The 7,974-nt window shown below is 38.3% G+C and overlaps 1 protein-coding gene across 2 annotated transcripts in view; it reads right to left on the reverse strand.

The window, feature by feature from the left end:
- The window catches only part of hdac5 (histone deacetylase 5), a 254,535-nt gene extending 248,450 nt beyond the window's left edge, over positions 1-6,085 (reverse strand). Inside the window, exon 1 of one of the 2 annotated variants that reach the window (XM_078424813.1) lies at positions 5,970-6,085. The gene's annotated coding sequence lies outside the window, so the exon portion shown is untranslated. Of the gene's footprint in view, positions 1-4,335; positions 4,463-5,969 lie in introns of those variants that run through there. The other variant, XM_078424812.1, reaches the window with a different exon arrangement.
- Positions 6,086-7,974: the final 1,889 nt, after the last annotated feature.

The following is a 7,974-nucleotide window of genomic DNA, read 5'->3' on the forward strand; positions in this document are numbered from 1 at the left end:
CTCATCTCAGCTTATACGTCTTGAAGAACTTAAATGCTCCACAATACTGAAATATATATTTCCACTGCTGCCTTATTGAAAATATCATGGTGAAATATTTAATCCCCTTCTTCAGAATTTGTAGAAATCATTTTTACTCCATTTCATTTTTGTTAATCCATTTTAGAGCCATTTTTATATTCAAAATCAGAAAAGTTACATTAATATTTAACCTGAATATTTAGCATTATACCTGTAAAGGTGATTCGTTTATTTTTCACAAACCCCCCACATTCAAATTTGTTCAATAAGATTTTTTTTTTAAGAATGCCAGCCACTGTATGTACTGGTCATTTGATCTATGATATTCCAAATCCCAGATTTCTGCAGTTCCTGTTCCTGTTCATTTCTTCCACTTTTATTTATTCCACATCGTTCAGACGTTAAGGCGTCTTTATTTTTGTACACTATCTTTTTTGAACACTCAGTCACAGAATATTCTGCTAACAATCTCTCCCATACCAATCATTCTTGTTCCAGTTACTTATGCCAAATTGCAGGTCTTTCCTCTTTTTACTAAAACAAATGCCAAACCAATAAATAAATATTCTTTCCATTCCTTATTTTAACTTCCAAAACAATACACCTGTAGTCAAGTCTAAGTTTCCTACCTAACTGAAGAGTGAAAAACTACAGATGCTGGAAACCTGAAATAACAAAACCTTTCTTCCCTGTATTCAGCAGTATACATTAAAGTAAACTTACTTACCAAGTGCTGTTTTTAGCTAAACAAAAGACCTTCTATGTGAAATCTCCTTAAGGCACACAACTACCAATATTTTGCGGCTAAGAATTATCTAGGATTGCTGTCCTTCCAACTTGTAAATAATAATTTGATCCACATTAAATTATTTGGTCTTTTAGCCACTTCCTTTCTTTAATCTCTGCATTGATGGACAATGCTTGGCATTTTCAAACTGCTGAGTAACATCAAAATCTTCATTGCTCTGGAAACATTGTACTGTTTTCATAATTGACCAAAACATTGACCATTCCTTTGCATCCATAGATGCTGCTCGATGCCTCCCCCCCCCTCCCCCAAATCCCTCCCCGAGTTCCTCTAACAGTTTATTTTTTTATTCATTACTCTGTTGCATTTTGGAGACCGAATCATTCCTTTCCTGGATTACATGATCTTTGTCCCTGAATGTCAACAATTCTAGTTCAACTATTCCTGAACCTTTCTCCAGTGCCATGCAGATGCAATATTTACAATCACCTGAAAATACTCATTTACCAACTTTTATATTAACAAACATGCATTTGATAATTCCTTTAAAGTAAAGTAAGGGAATATATTTAAATTAGTAAAAAGTGGCTTGTCTCAGAGCCTTTCAATTATTTTAAAGTGTGAAATATCTTAAATAATCTGCAGGCAGCGCAGTAAAGGAAATAGTAATGCTGAATATGCAGATGAGGACAAGGCCAAATATCCAAGTTTTGAGTGATGTTCTATGACTTCTAGTTTCATACCTCTAGAGAACAAAATGAACTAAAAGGATTAATAGGTGAACAAGGCTGCAAAAAGGCAACATTTGCTTTAAACTGATAAAATAATGGTTCAATGTTGTTCTTCATCGTGAAGACACGTACTAATGACGTTTAAAACTATTCAGAATGTGAAATGCTATTTAAGCAAATCTTAAATCTTTTTTTTTGTATTCCACGAACTATAAGAAGCAAGATTGAAAACAAACTAAACACGACTTCAAGTGGAATGTCAACGACATTTGGAAGCAAGTTATTGAAACAGTGTAAAAGCAAAGCCTTCCATAAATCAGGTGCGAGATTGGTCGGCCAAAGTGGAAGGCATTCTACACTGTAGAACCGGAGTTTCGAAAGTTAAACAGTGCTCTAGTCACTAGCTAGTCATCTTCTTTTCAGAATAGAAAATTACACAAAAGGCAGTAATCTTTTTCTTAAGACGTGCCAACACCAGTTAAAAAACGTTGTTATTTGGTTAATTATTTATTTTCACAGCCGTTATTGATATAATCCGGGAACCTGTGTTTACTATGATCCCTAAATGTGATTGTGGGTGGAAACGCAATAAAACTCTGAGTATGACGAGCATAAAACATGGAATGAGTAAAAATAAACTGTTCCAAATTTCAAAGCCCATCAAGAGCTTAAAAGTCTGCACTTTAGCACACTTTTTTTCCCCCTGAGTGAATCAGGATGCAACCCTGCAAATAATAGCACATACTTGTGATATCACACATGTAATATCGCACAACTTTTTTGTACTTACAAACCTGTACCAATTAGTATTTCTGGCAGCTATATGATTAATACACAGATCACCCACTAGTTAGTAAACCAACATCTGAGAAGTTCTGTTCATGCACAAGTGGATAATTATGGACACAAATATTCATAACTTTAACTTTTTAAAAGTTACATTTTCAGTGCCTGGAAATCTGCTCTCACAAAAAATACCATGAAAAATTCAGTCTTTTAACCCGACTAGGAAATGCAACTATTTACTCTCAAGCTCAATGTTTCAGGTATAGAGAGATTTTGTTTCAATAAAATATAAACACACTGGAGCTGCGGCTGTAGCGCAACAGACTTGGCAAGTCACAGGTATTCACGGTGTATGTGACTCACACAATATGTTGTTACTGCTAAGCATATTTAAATACATTGGCAGCTCTTTCACACACCTCAGTGGCAAATCTCACAAACAGAAACATGCTAATGAGGCTGTTATGTCTCAAAACATCTTCGGTGAGTATTAGTCATAGTACAAAGTGTCAGCTCAAGTAAATCCCCTCGATCAATAAAAAAATCTTTCTTGGTCAGAGCCGTACAATTCAGTAGTCAGCAATAAAAGGCTAATTGAAATCTGGAATGTAAGCTCATTAGTGAATTAGAAAGTCTCTGAATATTAATGCTAGTTTTTATTTTATTTTAATAACTATTTTTCTATAGGTTCTCACTTTTTCCAGAATATCTGGCGGATTCTTAAAGGTCACTTCCTCCAAGCAGTAATTACACGAATGACTGCATCAAAACCAAGATCCCCGAGACTTATTTAACATTATCTTAAGATTGACTTAATAAGACTTTTGAGCGTTAAGATCATACAGCACATTGAAAGCCAAATGCTATCTTCTGCATGTATTTTCACTTTTAAAAAGTATAATTACTTTATGATTGTTGTAATGAAAAACATATAAATATTACCAAAATTCTGTCATTAGTTATGAAACTATTATTTTACTGATGAGTAAAATGACATCTGCTTTTCGCTGCCCACCACGTAATTAGGGAAGCAGACATCCCCAATTGTTCCAGTTTTAAAGCAGAAAGTAGTATTAATTCAGTTTACGTGGAATATACTTTTCTCCATACAAAAAACATCACTAATCTTCTTGGTGTGCCCATTATAAAAACAGATATGATCAGACACGATAATGAAATGTGCATTACTTTGCTGCATTAATGAAAATCTTAATCTAACTTTAAAATCAATTGGCATAACTACAATGCCAATCTGCGAGGGTAAACCTGTCACTCAATTCTTTTCCACATTGTATCAGATAACATTTTAAATTCGAATACATAAATGGATATACATTTACAGAAACTTATGTCAAAATTGTATCACCTCGGGGAAGGAATCGGATTTGTTCTTTCTCCCACAACCATAAGTTAATGCATGAAAAAAACTTACATGCCGTTACATTTTTAAAGTGGCAAAAATTAAGTACACAGGTTTAACTTAGTACTTTAACGTAAGTGACGAATCGGGCTTTGTGCGTTTTTTTTAATTATAACACTTCTGTAACCCATGGATGGTGTTAATATCGTAGCCCATGGTAAATTACTTGTTGCACAATTGTCTGTTTCATATTTACAATTGATACTGGGCATTATCAACGACGATCGTGCGGCTGAGTTTGATAACAATAAAGAAAATATTTACAAAATGCAAAATATGTCATCCCTGCAATAAATAATTACACAGAAAACTTTGCTATTTTTGACTGCCTTACTTGCCCTCCAGTCCCACTGCACAATAACATTCCATGCAATATGCAAACATACCTTTAAAAAAACACCTACTCTCTTTCCCCATCCCACGGTAAATAAACATTGCCCTTTAATTTACTCTGCATTGCTTTGCAGTCCTTGGAGTGGCCTCGATCCACTGAAAGCATCTTCCCCCTTTCATCACTAGTTAAACTCCTACCCTTCAGCGCCATGTTACGGGGACATCTCTTCCTATCGTGCAGCTGGGGATGAAAAGTGCAAACCCCCCCCCCCGTGCGCTCGATCTCAGGGCAGTACCTTCTTGGCTCGGCCAGTCGGCGGGCGTCCGCTGTGCCGGGGCCGTGCGACGCTCGCTGTTTTAATCCCCGCCCCGGCTGCCCGCACCCGCTGTCAAACTCCACGCTCCGCCATCTTGCGCCGCCGCCGCCGCCGCCGCCGCACAACAACATCCCGCCACGTGACCGACCGGCCGGCCAACCGCGCGCCCTCCCAGCTCCGGCCTAAAAATAGCCTCTTTAGATCAGCGCAGTATGAATAATGCAGGAGCATGTGGCTCAGTGCAGAACAGCAGATGCACTGTGCATGAATGAGAAACCCTGGCAAGCATGGATGCAACTCTCTTTGCAAAACGTCTTGTTTTATATATCACATTAAAACTCGTACTATTGGGGAATGAGGAAACTCGGCAAGCATGGATGCAACGCTGCAAAACATCTTATTTTATCATATTAAAACTCATACTACATATGAACGAGAAAGCCTGGCATGCAGGGCAACGCTCTTTGCAAAACATCTTATTTTATCATGTTAAACATACTACATATGAATGAGAATACATGTCATGCATGCATGCAGCACTCTCTGCATAACATCTTATTTTATCATATTAAAACTCATATAGTATATGTGAATGGGGAATACTTGGTGAACATGGTTCTCTTTGCAAAACGAAACTATCTCGTTTTATCATACCGAACCCTAAAAAATACACTAAGTGCTGGTCAGTGCGAATAACTTCGCGGGTCAGGCAGCAACTCTATAGGACATGGGGATGAACATAGAGCACCCATCTTCCTGGCCCGCTGAGTTCATCATGTGTGGGGTTTTTTGTAAGCCAGCATCTGCAGTTCCTCAGTGTGCCGACAATTACACCTTTATTATCTGTGAATGAGAAAATCTGGAAAGCAATGGACGCAAAATTCTCTTTGGAAAAACATTAAAACTAAGACTGTGTATGCATGAGAAAAGCTAGCAAGCATGGTTTGGGTTTATTACTGAGGTACAGTGTTTTGTATGCTATCCAAAGCAGATAATACTATACATGAATACAATCACGTCAATCGCGATAGTAGAGCAAAAAAAATCTTATATGATCATATTAAAACTCCGCACTATTTAAGAATGCACGTCATTCTTGCCAACGAAACACCTTTACTGCCACATGTGCTCATTCAATATTTTTCTTAAAATGTCACCTATTTTGGACACATTTTAAAAATAAACACCCGTTTGTTGAAATGGATTCGCAACCTGCCTTACTCATTTTGGTTACACATCTCGTTTAACATTTCCCATGGCGCCAGCCCTACAAAATATATTTATAGCTTTAACTCCGAATCGGAATTTGTTAGTCTGGATGGTGCACCCCGAAATCAGTGGAAGAAAACAAAAATCACTTAAAGGAAACACCTGCTTGACAAGCACATTTTTATATATTTTTATGTCCCATCTGCAACCCCGTTAAAATTACGCTGCATCATCTCAGAAATAATGATACATTAAACATCTCCGCCCAATCTGCAACATATTTGTCCACAGGCGGATTTTTTTGTCGCTCGGGACGGCATCGATTTTAACGCTCAGATTTTGGCTACGTGTCGCTTCAGTCTGTATGTATTACCTTATGGTTTTCAGGAATGAATATGACCTACCATTCGGACTCTGCACTCGTCACACACAAGAAATTGTCGCCGAGTTGTTTAAGATGCAGCTTGTTGTTACTTTTCTTCGCATTAGCTGCAATTTCGCCGGGCAATCTGCCGTCATCGCCGTTGGCTCTGTTTGACAAGGAAACGATGTTCACGTTTTGATTGAACATTTAAGACGATTATGAGACGTGTCCGTTGTAATTGATTCCTTAACCTGTTCGTTAAGACTGCAGTGAAACGGCATTTGTGTAATCACCTGAAGTAGCTTCAGAACAGCATCGCAATAAGACAATTGTGGTCACAGGGAACTGCAGATGCTGGTTTACAAACAAAAAAACCATTGGGGGCTGGGACTGGTACATTCCAAATATTGCACAAAACTTAAGGAAATTATAATTTTACAAAGATTGGTTCGAAATTTACACTTCACTAACATCCTTTTATGTTATCCCCTATTCTATTGGCTTGCGTTGAACAATCAATTTGATATCATGTTCCAGATGAGTTGCCACTTTATTTCAAGAATTCCAAACAGTAAGTTCATTCATGTCTTTCTGGTACCAAATCCCATTTCATTTTTTTTTCTGCATCATTCACTTTGTCGTCTAAAGCAATCCCTGGAGATGCGGGTGACTTGCTGTTACTCAATTTCTGAGTGCCTGCAGTGAATTCCCTTTTGGAGAGGCGATGGATAGAGGTGGGGGGATGGGCGAGGAAAAGACCAACCACTACATGGACTTGGCAGATGAGGTGTTGGACAAGGAACACAGTAGAGATCCAAGGTGGTTGGTGCCCAGGCTCTGCTGCACACACCACTTACGCACTCATTTCCATGTAATGCAAATTTCAATGCAATAATTGAAAAGCAGTACAAACAGTTCATGTGTCCAAAATCCTGATATCGAGCAAGGCACAAGTGTGAAGAAGGGTCTTGACTCGAAACGTCACCTATTCCTTTTCTCCAGAGATGCTGCCTGACCCGCTGAGTTACTCCAGCATTTTGTATCTATCTTCAGTATAAACCAGCATCTACAATTCCTTCCTACACATCCTGGCACAAATTTAATGTTTTGTCCATTAAAGAGCAAATAGTTGGAAAGGGAGAGGTGTGTTATAGGTAATGAATGAATGTTAAATATCTGTCAACATTAACAAAGTAAGATGAATGGAAAAACTAAGCTAAAACTGCCTTTCAAAGCTGAAAGGAAAATGAACACAAATTTGGAGATGCAAAATCATAGCTATGGGCCCTGGCTGAATGTGCTTGCTTGATAAGTGGGCATGTGCCCAGAAAATGTGCAGGAAGGAACTGCAGATGCTGGTTTACACCGAAGAGAGACACAAAAAGCTGGAGTAATTCAGCAGGTCAGGTAGCATGGGAGAATCCTCGGGAGGAATCCTTTTCTCCAGAGATGCTGCCTAACCCGTTGAGTTATTCCAGCTTTTTGTGTCTATCTTCATGTGCCGAGAAAATGTTGGTTTAAAGGCACTTTTGTATATATTTTTCAGAAGACCGTAGTTTACCTTGCATCATCAGACAGCAGCCAAGTTGTATAATAAGGTAGAATGATCTTGAATTTCCTGGAAATGCTAGCTGCCAGGAAAACCTCAGTACCTAATTGACCTGTTATTTTCTCTAAGTGAACATGAAAAATTATTGCCTTTTACATTCATAGCTTCTTGATGCATTGGAGTTGGCACTGAGAGCGGTCTTTGATAAAGACACCAAGAACTGCAGATCCTGGAATCCTCAGCAAAACACAAAGTGGTGGGGTTACTCAGTTGGTCAGGCAGCATTTATGGAGGAAATGGATAGGTGACATTTTGTGTCAGGACCCTTTTTAGACTGATTGAAATAGAGGGAAGAAAGCTGGAAAGATGTGAAGAAGGTACAAAGCATGGCAAGTGATAGGTAGACATTAAATACTGGAGTAACTCAGTGGGTCAAGCAGCATCTCTGGAGAAACGGAACAGGTGACATTTCAGGTCGAGACCCTTCTTCAGAGAT

Source organism: Rhinoraja longicauda, chromosome 29 (assembly GCF_053455715.1).
Source record: "Rhinoraja longicauda isolate Sanriku21f chromosome 29, sRhiLon1.1, whole genome shotgun sequence".
Lineage (NCBI taxonomy): Eukaryota > Metazoa > Chordata > Chondrichthyes > Rajiformes > Arhynchobatidae > Rhinoraja > Rhinoraja longicauda.